The sequence below is a fragment of the Lactuca virosa genome, chromosome 5, assembly GCF_052849685.1.
Source record: "Lactuca virosa cultivar CGN04683 chromosome 5, Lactuca_virosa_CGN04683_v6, whole genome shotgun sequence".
Lineage (NCBI taxonomy): Eukaryota > Viridiplantae > Streptophyta > Magnoliopsida > Asterales > Asteraceae > Lactuca > Lactuca virosa.
Genome location: NC_136430.1, coordinates 298,581,569 through 298,596,973, shown reverse-complemented (window position 1 = coordinate 298,596,973; position 15,405 = coordinate 298,581,569). Strand labels below are relative to the sequence as shown.

The 15,405-nt window shown below is 39.0% G+C and overlaps 1 pseudogene; it reads left to right on the top strand.

Annotated features, from left to right (window-relative positions):
* Positions 1-11,568: 11,568 nt before the first annotated feature.
* On the top strand, positions 11,569-13,649 carry LOC145112963 (neutral ceramidase 1-like; annotated as a pseudogene).
* Positions 13,650-15,405: the final 1,756 nt, after the last annotated feature.

Genomic DNA, 15,405 nt, shown 5'->3' with positions numbered 1-15,405 from the left:
TCTAATTCCCTATTTTCCCCATTAGAGATGGAATGAAATAATTCAATGGTGAAGTGACGATATATTGACCATTTCTCATTTCTTACAACTTTCTAGAATCAAAACATACATAAAGCTTTGAATAAATCATGAAATTCATATTTCATTCCATAACTAGGGTTTATGACACAACAAAGTGCATAAATCTCATTCAACCATTAGAATGGAGATTGGAGCTTATACTTATGAAGTAATTGGTAGATTAAGATAGAAAATCTATTTAAACTCATTAGTTATTCTAAATTTACCTTGATGTCCCCTCTAATTCACTTGATCTCATTAAATCGTCATTTGAACTCCTTATCCCCCTCTTTCAGTCAATCTATTCTTTTTTAGGAGATAATGGAGGCTTTACTTACATACTTTAGGGTTTCAGAAACTTAAACTTTTATAAAGCCTATTTCTTCATTTTTAACCACTAACTTGATCAAATTTCTAAATTACCTTCCAAACCTTCTATTAAAGTCCCTTGTACTCTTACAATTTAGTCCATTGACTAAGTCAAGGCCATATGGTAAGTCTGGCCAGTTTTTCAATTCTAGTCCACACTCTTCAATTTATTATTTAAAATCAAAATAATATTAATTTTTTTTATTAACACTCTTCTTTATTCCATTAATTAATTACCTAATAAATATAAATAATTTTAAGATTGTTTTTTAAATAAAATTTTAAACTGGTCAAAAAAATAAAGTGATACATAATGTCTTTCATACCGCTAATTCTTTCGCCTTTCACCTCTAACGATGCAAAACCATCATTTCCATCCCCCTTCCTTCCTCCATCTCTCTCTCCCTCTCTCAATCTCTCAATCTCTCTCTCCCTCTCTCTCTCTGTATATATATATATATATATATATATATATATATATATATATATATATATATATATATATATATATATATATATATATATATATGGAAAAGTGAATATATTCTTAAAGGTATATAAGCTTAAGTACCCAAACTCACCATAATATATCGTTTTGTATTATATATGCATTATAATGTTCTAAAAGTTCAACCCCTAACCTGATTTATTTTCAAGTTCTCAAAATTTCACTATTATCTTCCTTTTACAGTACATCTTTCTCCCGAACACCTACCAGGCTATATATATATATATATATATATATATATATATATATATATATATATATATATATATATAGTTGAAAATGAAAACTTTGTAAGAGGAAGATAATGGTGAAATTTATAAAAATATTGGAAGTAAATCTAGTTAGGAGTTGAATTTTAAGAACTCTAAACGATTACAATTCATATATGAAACGAAACGACGTAGTATAGTGAGTTTGGGTACCTAAGCATAAATACCTTTACGAATATATTCACTTTGCCCTTATATATATATATATATATATATATATATATATATATATATATATATATATATATATATATATATATATATATATATATATATATATATATATGTTCAAATGTAAATGACATTTATTGTGCAAACCTATAATTTAATTTTGGTCATTGGATCAATGAAAATTTAAAGCATTCTTGAAAGAATACATTTACTTTTTTTTTTTTTTTTAAGAATTAAATTTTCAAATCCGTCTTAGGGGTAATATGGACATTTTGTGTATTCTTATTTTAGGCAACAAAACAATCAAATCTAGAATTTTAGGAATTGAGAAATGCGTTTTTATTCTTTAATAAATATGTTTCCATTCCATTGAAAATACTTAATAAAAGCAAACAAATTTATGAAAGAATTACATCAAAAACAAAAAGATCCTATTAAAATATTAAAACATTCTTTAAAATTGTTACATCCTTGAAAGAATTATATCAAAAGCTACCCATTGTTCAAAGAATTTCATAAAAAAACAAAATTTTTAAGCATGGTGGCAATTCACACTCATTCTTTCTATCATTTTCACTCATTCTTTTTCTTTATGTAGCCTAGCAACTTTTTGTTTAAGCGGTCTGGCAATGCGTTAATTCTGCAACTTGCGGGTTTATTGGTTTAGTATCCTCATAATTCGGTTATAGGGGTTGTCATTCTTCTTCACCAACATATATATGAACCTGTCATGTTTAAAAAGTGAACAATTTTCAATATTTTTTTACATAAAATGAGTAAAAATCATACAAAAACACAACTTCCATATAAACACACAACAAAAAAAAGGATTTTTGATTTTGTTTCAATCCACTGAATGCACAAGAAGGAAAAAAAACTAATTTTTTATGCAAAAACAGGGAAGTATCTTTTTTTTATTGTTCAAACCACAAACAAAATTGCTTTCTCTTTTGGAGTTGATTCATTTACTTTTTTTTTCAATTTTCGTCCAATCCACAAAATTGCTTTTCCATTTAGAGTTGATTCTTTTACCCACAAATACAGAAAAAAGTGAAAGCAAATCGTCATCTTACCGATAAAAAAACAGTCGGAAATGAAGCACATCGTTGTGGAAAAGATAATGGTCGGAGATGATTGTGGTGATCCGTCGGTGATGGTTGCGTCATGAAGATAAGTGAAATTCACTGTTAATTGATGATTGAGATAGTACGACCAACTTAATCGATGTAGTGGATGTTAAATACAGTCTCTTGTGTCTGACAACAACGTTAATATTAACCGATATTACTGGTAATGATGGTTTTAGTGATGGTGGTGATAGGATTTGAGCCTGATGTTAGATGTTACCGACGAAGGGATGTATCGATAGGAGAGAAGAAAAAAGAAATTGTTGGAGCCCTAAAAAGAAAGACGACATGATATAAGCCCATTCTCGTTCCAAGCTCCTAACTCTTCAAACATCTTCAAGAAATGCACCAAATACACACTTTTAGCCTCACACACACTCAAAATAGGGTTAGATCGATTAGGGTTTGCTTCTGGACATGAAAAGGTGGTAAGGAGGCTGGAAGGAAGGACTTAAGGTCCTTTAAATAGGGTGCATACCCTAAAAATTAGGGTTTTCATGTACAGCCTCTACTCGTCGAGTTGGGGTCGAGTAGGTTCCATAAACCACGCGGCCATATCCATCTCTACACGACGAGTTGGGGCATCCAACTCGTCGAGTAGGTCTCCAATAAGGAATTTAAAATTTAAAATTTATACCTGGGAGTCGGGGTGTTACAATTCTCCCCACTTGAACTACACTTCTTTCCCGAAGTCTGCTGCGGTGAACAACTTCGGATAATGCTCCCGCATCTCTGCCTCCAACTCCCAAGTCCACTCAGATCCTCTCCGGTGCTCCCATCGTACCTTCACCAAAGGTACCTCCTTGTTTCGTAGAACCTTCACTTTCCTCTCCAGAACGGCCACTGGCCTCTCCACGTAATTCAGGCGCTCATCAACCTGAATATCATCCAATGACACTATTGCCTCCTCATCTAGTATGCACTTCCGCAATTGCGAGACGTGAAAAGTGTTGTGGATCTAACTGAGCTCGTCCGGGAGATCCAGTCTATACGCCACCTTGCCAACCCTGGAGATAACCCTGAATGGCCCAATATATCGGGGACCCAATTTTCCCCTCTTCCTGAAGCGAATCACCACCTTCCAGGGTGAGACCTTCAGTAGCACAATGTCACCCACCTGAAACTCCAAATCAGATCGGCACCGGTCGGCGTAACTCTTCTGCCGACTCTGAGCAGTCTGCAGTCTCTGCCTGATCTGTTGAATCCTCTCGGTAGTCTACAGAACTACCTCGGTCCGACCCATCCTCTCGGTAGTCTACGTAACTCTTCTGCCGACTCTGAGCAGTCTGCAGTCTCAGCATATCCTCGAGGGTCTGTATAGTCTGCTCACTCTGACCGAATGTCTGCGGATGATAAGTTGTGCTGAAATGCAGCCGTGTGCCCAGCTCCTCATGGAACTTCTGCCAGAAACGGGAGGTGAACTGAACATCACGGTCTGACACGATAGAGACCGGAACCCCATGGCGAGCAACGATCTCGTGGATATACACGTCGGCCAGCTTTTCGGCCGATGACCTCTCCCGGATGGGCAAAAAGTGGGCACTCTTGGTCAGTAGATCCACGACGAACCATATAGCATCGTATCTCTTCGCCGTCCTTGGCAGCTTGGTGATAAAATCCATCGTGATATGCTCCCATTTCTACACAGGAATCTCCAGAGGCTGCAACTTGCCATGCGGCCTCTGGTGCTCGGCCTTGACCATCCAGTAGGTCAAGCACCTCTCGACGTACCAAGCAATCTCCCTCTTCATGCATGGCCACCAGTAGCTCAAACTCAGATCCCGATACATCTTGGTGGCCCCGGGGTGAATAGAGAAGCGAGACTTATGATCCTCATCCTGTACAATCTGTCTGACCCCACCAGACATCGGAACCCATACCCGACCGTAACAGGTCAACAATCCCCGACTATCCTGCACAAATCGGGTGTTCTCGCCCATGATCCTCTCAAGCTTCCAGTTCTCCTGCCGCATACCCTCAACCTGAGCTTCCCTAATAAAGCTCACAAGTGGAGAATCCACTGATATCCTCATACATGCAGATGGAATAGAAGATCCAACTGACTTGCGGCTCAGGGCGTCCGCAACTACATTTGCTTTACCAGGATGGTAAAGGATCTCGCAGTCAAAGTCCTTGACTACGTCAAGCCACCTGCGATGTCTCATGTTCAGGTTCGGCTGATCCATGATGTGTCTCAGACTCTTGTGGTCCGTGTATATGATAAAACGGACCCCATAGAGGTAATGTATCCAAATCTTGACAGCGAATACCACTGCTCCCAACTCCAGATTGTGTGTGGGATATCTTGTCTCGTACGGCTTCAGCTGCCGCGATGCATATACTATCACCTGTCCTCTTTGCATAAGGATTGATCCCAACCCGGTGATCGATGCATCACAAAATACTACAAAGTCCTCAACTCCCTCAGGGAGTGTCAAAACGGGCGCCTCGCAAAGTTGCTGTCTCAGTGTCTTGAATGCAGTCTGCTGCTCAGGGCTCCACCGGAAATCCACTCCCTTCCTCGTCAGACGAGTGAGAGGTACCGTAATCTTGGACAAATCTTGTATGAATCTCCGGTAGTACCCTACCAATCACAAGAAGCTCCTGATGTCTGAGGGAGATTTCGGAACCTCCCACTGGATAACTGCCTCGATCTCGGCCGGATCGACGAAAATCCCCTCCTGGTTAACGAGATGTCCAAGGAACTGAACCTCTCGTAACCAAAACTCGCACTTTGAGAACTTGGTATACAGCCGCTCTCGCCTCAAAACTCCCAGTAGCTCATGGAGGTGCTCCTCATGCTGCTCTCTGGTCTTGGAGTACACCAAGATATCATCTATGAACACGATGACCGAGCGATCAAGCATCGGTCTGCAGACCCGATTCATCATGTCCATAAACACTTCCAGCGTGTTGGTGAGTCCAAATGGCATCACCACGAACTCGTAAATTCCATAACGAGTCTGGAACACGCTCTTTTCCACGTCCTCCTCTCTAACCCTGACCTGATGGTATCCGGACCTCAGGTCTATCTTGGAGAACCAAGATGCTCCCTGCAACTGATCGAAAAGATCATCTATCCTCGGGAGTAGGTAATGGTTCTTCACCGTCAACTTGTTCAACTCCTGGTAGTCAATGCACATCCGGTGTGAACCATCCTTCTTCCTGACGAAGAGAATCGGCGCTCCCCACGGACAACTGCTCGGACGATTGAATTGTTTGCCCAGCAGTTCCTGCACCTGTGATGACAGCTCCTGCATCTCGGGTGGTGCCAATCGGTACGGCGCCTTGGCGATAGGGGCCGCACCTGGCACTAGGTCGATCATAAACTCGACCTGCCTCTCCGGAGGCACTCCGGGTAACTCCTTTGGAAACACATCAACGAACTCCCTGACGACCGGAACATCCGAAACCGAAACCTGATCTCTGACCCACGTATCCACCACATACGCTAAATAACCCGCACATCTATGCTGAATATACTACTAAGCCCTGGCAGCTGAGCAATACCCTGAACTGAATCTGGTGCCCTCTCCATAGATAACCAGTTCTCCCCCACTTGGGGTTCGAACTACCACCCACCGACCCTCGCAGTCGATCATGGCACCGAAACGACTAAGCCAGTCCATACCCACAATCACACATACATCCCCCATGGGAATCTGAATCAAGTGTATTGGGAAAGATACCCCGAAGATCTCCAACACGCAACCCCGATAGACAGAAGAAGCGGAAATCATGTGTTCGTTGGCGATAAAGACTCGCAACGGACACTCTAGCTCTCCTACTGACAAACCGAACTCCCTAATGAATGAATGAGAGACAAATGACCGACTCGCCCCCGATTCAAATAATACCAAAGCAGGAAAGGAGTTCACTAGAAATGTACCTAATCATAGGTACAAATATATAAGCATAAAACAAATATAATCAACAAGATAAGGGATAGAAACATACCAGCAACCATATATGGTGCTGTCCTGGCCTCCTTGACTGTAAGCTGAAAGGCGCGTCCCCGGGCCTTCAGAGACTCTGCTCTACCCTGACTCCCGTCAATGATCCTCAGAGTAGCTAGCGCGGGAGCCTGCGTCGGCTTGGCGGCTAGCAGGGGGCATCGGGCCTTCATATGGCCCACCTGCTCACAATGGTAACAAAGTCTGACTCTAGAAGTTGGAGTCTGCTGCCTACAATCCCTAGCAATGTGGCCCTGCTTGCCACACTTGTGGCACCTGCTACCAGATCGGAAAACCCCCGAATGAGCCTTCCCGCACTTCCCACAAGTGTGGTCGTGCTGACCTCCAGACCTAGAATCAACGGTCTTGGACCGCTTCGGCGTCGGTAGTGATTGCGCAGGGGCCTGTCTCTGCTCTTTCAACTGCAACTCTATCTCAAGCTCACGCCGCCTAGCGGCCTCCTGTAACTCTAGTAATGTGTCACATCGCAGGGTAGCAACAAACTGTCTGATGTCAGTCTTGAGCATGCTCAGATAACGAGCCATCTGAGCCTGCTCGGATGCAAACTCCGGGCAAAACATCGCCTTCTCAGTGAACATGTAGGTGATCTCTGTCACCGTCTCCGTAGCTTGTCTCAGATCCAAGAACTCATGTGACAGCCGCTCTCGCTCAACCCGTGGAATGTAGCGAGCGCGGAACATCTCCCTAAACTTATCCCAAGTAACCGCTGCTCTCTGATCATGAGTATACAACCCAGTAATCAACCTCCACCAGTCATTTGCTCCGGACCTCAGTAGGTTCAGAGCATATCTGACCTTCTGGTTAGCAGGACATGAGCATGTGAAGAAGCATCCCTCCACGTCAAACAGCCACCTCATGGCTATGATTGGGTCCTGAATCCCATCAAAAGTCAGGGGCTTTGGGTTATCGAAGTCCCGGTACTGGAAAGCCTGGCTGATACCACCACCAGCGGCTGCTACAGTTGCGGAGGCTGCGACGGCAGCCGTCTGAGCAAGGGCTGCATAGCGCTCATCAAAGTACTCCACCATAGCGGTCTTGATAGACCCAAACATCTCCGACAACTGTGCCCGGAACAGCATAGCAACCTCATCATGAAGGATCTCCCGAATCCTTGCGTCCAACTCATCCGACCTCATCTGGCCAATGGCCTCGGGCTCTGCTGGTCTACCCTGACTGCCCTCTCCCGATCCCGATCCCGATCCGGTCATAAACCGCCTCGTAGTCACAATACTAAAAATATACCATACCAGTAACATATCAGACATTCCATATAATACGGGGAACCAACTCCCAACCAAAACCCTAGGGGTTTTGACTTCCTTGTTACGCGTATGGGTCCTGTGCTTTCAGTAGTACGGGCCCATACTGTTGGATTAAATGTCTAAGCCCATAACTATTATTGGTATGTATTCGACCCGACTTGGCATGGTCCATTTGGGTTGCATGGCATCAGAACGATTTGGATAGACTTTTGTGAGAAAAGGATATATATGATTTATTAATATATTATAAGTTCTAATATATTAATATGAAATCATATTATTTAATTAGTATTGATCAAGAATTAATTTGGAATTAATTCTGTGATCAAAAGACACTAATTAAATATATGGGGATTGATTGTGTAAATCATTCATTCTTATATATATGTGGGCTTATGATCCATAGTTCTTCTTGTTGGGCTAAACCCATGGAGTAACCCATGGATACTCCATGGAGGTTTTAACCCATGGAGCATGAAGAATATGGAAAGACATGAGTTACATAGTGTAACCCTAATAGCCACAATATATAAGGACCCCATGGCTCAAGAAATCGGTACCTATGGGTTTCATATGAGAGGGCTAGCCGATTTGAGCATAAGGAATTTTCTCTCAAGTTATTCCAAGTTGTTGTTGGTGTTGTGTGAACCATTTGAGGTGTCACACTTGAGGCACTCGGCTCTTAAGCTCCATGGAATCAAGCTACAAAAATAAAAGGTATGTTACTCTAACTAGTATCTTATTTGGTATATGAAAATGCATGCTAGTTATAGGTTTAATGTCTTGGAAACCATTTGCATGTATAATTAGTGAAAACATAGATCCAAGGTATTTAGGGTTGTATGTGCACCATAGGATGTTGTAGTATACTAAAACCCATCAGTGGTATCAAAGCCAAGGCTTGTTTTCAAGTTATACTTGCTGAAATAGCTTTAAAATCGAAAATTATGGCTTTCTGGGGACTGGACTCGCCGAGTCCATTGATGGACTCGCCGATTCCATGAAGACATTCGTCCTACTCGTCGATTAGGTTCATACACTCGACGAGTAGAAGCCCCTAACAGCATATTTTCGACTTTTAAGGCTGGAATTGGACTAGGAACATTACCCTAAGCTGTTTTTTATCTTATAAACCTGTTTTTGATGTGGTAATGTTCATGCTAATCCAATTTCAAAGATAATTGTCATAATTTCAAGTTGTATTAGTTTATATGTTCATGCTAATTTCTTGAAGATTGATGATTTGAATTATCTCACTACTAGAAAACAGTCCTTTAATGACACGCGAACAATGACACACAGTAATTTACGATACGTAAAAGTGTGTGACCTTAAAATGATGTCATCTCTCAAGGAATTTGAAGGATTAAGGACGCCCATTTTTGTGTGCCCTAAATTTAGTGTCAGAAAAAAAACACGGAGGGCGCTTATTATAAAATGTGTGTCATCTAAGCATGTCATTTTATAATTTTTAATGAAACGCGCGTTAGCCAAGGCGGTAAATGATATCCCAAAAAATTAAAATCCCCGCCTATTCGATCCTCTCTCAGTCTCCCTTGTTCCCTCTACATCCCTTCTAACCAAACCTTAGCATCTCAAAACAACCCTAAACTCCCCCACACGATAATTAGGGCTTTTTTTACTACAACATTCTCCAGATGATCGAGCTAGAGTACGACTGCAACACTTCCTCTCACCGTCCGGAGACCTCATCAGGCTCGCCTCACTTCACCAGCGACTGCGACTCATCAGCGTCATCGTGCCGGAGACTACGTCCCGACCCCACTTTCCATCTACGTCTGCCACCTAAATGGAAATCCACTCAATCTCCATTTAACCATCTATCAAGCTATTCAAAGACAACTTGTTCTTGATGAAGATGATGACGAGAGGTACAACGGGAGTGATTTTGTCTCTAGTGATGGAAGCAGATTATGGGTCGATATATACACAGTTCCCGAGTCTCATTTAACGAGGGAAGAAGAGAGAAAGGGAGGGAATCGGAGCGAAAGAGTAAACCATAGTGTTCCTGAGTTTTTTTTTGGAATGATTTGGGAAGAAAAGAAAGGAAATCAGAGGATAATCTTCCCTCCTAATCTTCCTCCCAAATTGGAGAGATTTGGAGAGAAGATAATCGATGACAAGGATAACAAAGATCATGTATCATTCTAACATACATCAAAAAATCGATCTTTCATCCTGTGTTTCAACGTCCCTACTGCTTCAACGTCCCTATTGCAGACTTCATTCTTGTTCAGAATATACAAAAAAATCGATCCATCATCCATCAGGTTTCACTCTTCTCCCCTGTATTTTGTTGTTGTTAGATCGTGTTCACAATATATATTTAGAACATTTTTTTTCTACTTCATTATGCTTTGTTTCTTCTTCATTGTTGTTGTTACAATTGACTTGATTCATTAGGTTAACTCTGATTATATGTTTAGAACATCATTATATGAAAGTAAATATGAATGTTAATTATATGAAAGTAAATATGAATGTTAACTAGTTCTTTCGTGAACATCTTTAGAGGCATGTGTAGTTGCATTGAAACTAATAAAACACTGATCAGGAGAATGATTTTTCTTTATGCTATAGTACATAATGATATACACAATGATGGTACTGTGCTAGATGCATGTGGGTTGTAGGAGCACTTGTTTAGGATAAGTAGCTAAACCCCACATTTGTTTATTTTTGTCATCATAATTAAGGAACTGTTAAAGACTATATGTCATTCTTTATTTTCTTTTTTCTCTGTAACTCTGTTCTTCATATTTAGGGTTTAAGGCAATATTTTTAGACATTTGAGTTTTGGTGCTACAGAATTTTACAAATCATGTCATCTTAATAAATTTTTAGTGCTCAGTATCCCATTTTTGTTTATAATTATTTGATTATTTAGAGGATTATATACCCAGTTTGATACAAATCACAACAAACCTGGTTGTCAATAACTTATATGCCACTATTTTAACCTTATTTTGTTTAAGGTTAAATGCAAGGAATGGCAACATAGTGATTAGTGAACATATCCTTGTAAAGTGTATAGTTTCTTGCTACCAGGTTTCATTCTTATTTCCTTATCATGTTCTCTTTTCCTATTTTTATTTATTCTTGGTTTGGACAATTTATAAAGTTTGGCTTCTTTTCAGTTAGACAAATGTTATCATGTTCTCTTTTCCTGTTTTTATTTATTCTTGGTTTAGACAATTTATAAAGTTTGGCTTATTTTCAGTTACAACATCCTATCTTTGTTGCGTATTTTAGACGATTTAAACCAGCGGGCGCATGGTCTGCGTGTCCAGTCAGCAACCGATAGTTCTGCGGAAGGAAAAATCTCGAGCCTTGATGATCTAAATATTTCAGAAACATAATGTCGGAACCTGTTCCAGGAGTTAATTTCACATTCGATATGCTCCACCCAGATTTCTGTGAAAAGATGCTAGCTGAGGTCCCCTTTTGTTATATATAAAATAAATAATCTTATATTTCTATTTCTATTTCTTATAAATAGTATTTATATTTTCTTATAATTTGTTAGGTTGAAAATTACGAAAAGTGGGTTCTGGAAACAAAATCAGCAACCATGCGCCCAAACACCCAGATTTCTGTGAAAAGATGTCGGCTGAACAAATTTGGTGTTGTTCTTGCATAGGGGAAGCTCCCAGTAGTCAATCGTAAGTCAACCTAACCTATCTTTCTTCTTTCTCACATTGAAAAATTGGAAACTTTAATTCTCAGTTTTTGTTGATCAGGTACTTGTTAATAGATACCCAATGTCCTTTCTGCTGCTATCAGTCATGGATGTATTGCCACCGTAATATGGTGGTCCACAGAGATCTTAAACCTGAGAATCTGCTATTGGATGCCAAATGTAATGTGAAAATTGCAGATTTTGGTTTGAGTAATATCATGCGTGATGGACATTTTCTCAAAAAAAGTTGTGGAAGTCCAAATTATGCAGCCCCTGAGGTATAAAATATAAATTTCACATAAATCAGACTAATATTTTCAGCATCAGATTTAACATTTTTTTTAAAATAGGTTATATCTGGGAAACTATATGTTGGGCCCGAGGTAGATGTATGGCGCTGTGGTGTTATCCTGTATGCTCTTCTTTGTAGGACCCTTCCTTTTGACGACGAAAACATTCCCAACCTTTTCAAGAAAATTAAGGTCTGTCAGTTTAATATTTGATAAATTCCCATTTATACCCTTCTCATTTTGATTTGTTGTTTAAGGGTGGAATATATACCCTTCCCAGTCATTTGTCACCCGGTGCTAGAGATTTGATTCCAAGGTACTTTAATATTTGTAAATCTTGATGCTTGCATGGTACTTTAATACGTTACTGTAGTTCTAATGTTCTATCTTTACACTTATAATCGGTGATCAAGTTATAGTCTTTATAGGCAAATAAAACATCTTTTTTTGCTCTATAGGTATGGAGATTTATACACAGACAAGAATGTTGCCATTAGTTGTATACACACCCATGCTGGCCCTGGAGGTTATCTGCAATATGTGGTGTATATTGTTACATCTTTAGGATTTGTACGCCAATCATTTGATGTAATAGTTGATGGCATTGAACAAAGTGTCATTCGTGCTCATGAAAACCTTCATCCTGGATCAGTTTTTGTAAACAAAGGTAAAAATATCTTAATTTTGTTAGCATTATAACCTGTGGGCCATTTATTTATGGTAGTTTTGGTATAAAACTTGCAGGAGAGATCTTGTATGCAAGTGTGAATCGTAGCCCTAACTGCTTATCTTAACAATCCTGCAACAGAAAGGGCAAAATACAAGTATGATGTGGATAAAGAAATGACACTTTTGAAGTTTGTAGATGATCAGTGGGGTCCAGTGGGTGCCTTTAACTGGTTTGCTACTCATGGAACTTCAATGAGTCGTACGAATGAGTTAATCAGTGGGGACAACAAAGGAACAGCTGCACGCCTCATGGAAGATTGGTTCAATCAGAAAAGTGTTAGTGAAAACCCACGAAGAGTCTCCAATATTGTTCAAGTTTCACAAACAAATCGTAAGTTTATTAAAATAATTACCAGTTAAAATTGTTTATTTATAATCTTATGGTGTTTTTATACAAACCATGAGTTGTTGGAACTCGCGTCTTCATTTCAGTCAACTTCTGGTCAACCAACAACCAAGTATTTGAGCATATCAAGACGTGTTAGAAGTGTTCTTAGATCTGCAAATAGGCCAATATTTGTATCTGCTTTTTGTCAATCGAATTGTGGGGATGTGATTCCAAATGTGCTTAGGGCTTTTTGCACAGATACTGGGTTACCCTGTGATTTTAATCATAGTACTTGTGGTGGGAAGAATGAGTTGTGTTATGGAAGAGGACCAGGGTTCGTGTTTTTATTTTTTCTATACATTATAATCCTTCTCTTGATGTGTTTTTAACTTTTTATTTTGCTTTATGTATGAATGTTGAATTTTTTCAATTAATGACAGACACCTAGATGAATTTGAAAGCACGCGTATAATTGGGGAGAGGCAATTCAAGAAAGCTGCTGATCTTTTTAACAATGCTGCTGAAAAAATAACTGGAAAGATTGATTTTCGTCACAGTTATTTGGATTTTTCACAGCTTGAGGTGAAAAAAGGAGGGAATGAGAGTGTTAAAACATGTCCTGCTGTCATGGGATTTGCATTTACAGCTGGAACAACTGATGGGCCTGCGGCTTTTGATTTTAAGCAAGGGGACAACACTGTAAGTTAAAACAAATCGTGTTTTATGAGTTTTTTCAATTTTGTTATATATTTGAAAATTTTTAATTATTTTTTAGGGGAATCCATTTTGGAAATTGGTGAGGAACTTGCTAAAAACGCCAAGTCAGGAGCAAAGTGAGGCACACATTAGGAAGAGTCCTTGAGTGGTGTTACTAAGGAAGAGTGGAGACAAGTGAGGCACACATTTAAAAAAATCAGCAGAAATCCAGTTTACAGTGAGGCACACATTAGGTTATTAGAACTATTAGTTTGTAAATTTCTGTTACAACTTCTATTTATTTGTTTTATCTTTCCATGGAACGATTATTTGTATGACATTAAATTTTATGGGTGACGCAACAGTAGCAGGAGCTATGTTCCCCTGGTGATTTCCTGAGGATCCTGCATTATCGAAGTTCAAGATCCTTTGTTGTACAAATGTGGGTGTCGTTTCCTGGGATCTTTGAAATTATGCCTTCATCTTCTCCACTTCTCTAAGGAGTGTTCTATTCTCCTCTTGCTGTTGGGTCATCTGTTGTGTCATTTTCCTCATCATAGCGAAGAGTTCTGCAGTAGTGACCGGAGCAGTCGGATCCTAGAGTCATGAAGATCCCAAACTTCCTTGGTTAGTGACCGGAGGGGTGTTTTTCTTGGAAGTGTCAGGCGCTTTCCTCTGACCAGGGGGTCCACTCGGAGGAGGTGGTAGATTTTTTGTTGGAATGGAAGGAGCAGAGGATGAAGAAAGGATCGGTTGTGTAGACATGATCTTTCGAGGATTTTGAACACCACGGCCCCACGGTGGGCGCCAAATTGTTTTGGTCAAAAATTACACAAGTATTGCTCAACCAAATTGAGTGGGAGGCTGTGATGTTCGAATTGTGCAATAGAAAAAGGTAAAGAGAATGAAACGATTGTTTACAAGGAAAGCCCTTGATCCTTGCTATGATCTCCGGCACAAAACCTTGGAAAGTGATAATGATCACCTGCCTTGCTGATTTTATTAATATAAAACGATCATTACATGGAGTATTTTAGTAAGAACAAAAGTATGTAGAGTAAGCTAAGAGTAAGCCGAGTGTGTCGTGTGTGAGATACATGTGTCAATTTATAGTCTAAACTAACTAACAAGATGTCTGATATTCTCGGGATCCTCTATGACCAGCTCTGTGAACATTGTTTGACTTGGTATTCCGGGTCTTTAGCATAGTTGAGACGAAACTCTGTTGAGAATAGGTCTTCTCTTGACTATTTCTGCACACGTGTTTGTTAAGAACGAAATATAACCGTTATAAATGTTAGTAAATAATAATAACGGTAATAGTCGGGATCCTGAGATAGTTGAGGATCCTGGATATCTGATGAGGTTTGAGGATCCTGAAAGCTTTGAGGATCCCGGCCCTAACACTTATTAACTTGTAAATCATAAATGTGGAATGAAGTATAAAATGCTTTAAGATTTTTAGTGTCATCAATTTCAACATATATATATATATATATATATATATATATATATATATATATATATATATATATATATAAAATAGATGTTTGTCCGCGCAAAGTAACATCGATAAATAGCTCTCTTTTGGCGAATAGTTTTATTACGAATAAATAATTATTTAATTTTATTATTAGTTATTATATAATAAATAATTACCACTTTTAATTAAAATATTTATGTTTAGAACTTATATTTATATTGTTTGTTTATATATTTGATGTAAATTAATTTTTATCGATGTCTAGTTTAAGAAATATAAATTAATTTATTAGATAAATTTAATATTTTAAAATTGTCATTTTGCTCTAAATTAAAATTTCAATAACATTCCTTAATTTTTGTGTTCAAAATTTTGGCAAGTATTAATGATTTTGTTATGTATAATTGATTTGTACGAAAACATTTGTATCTTATACTTC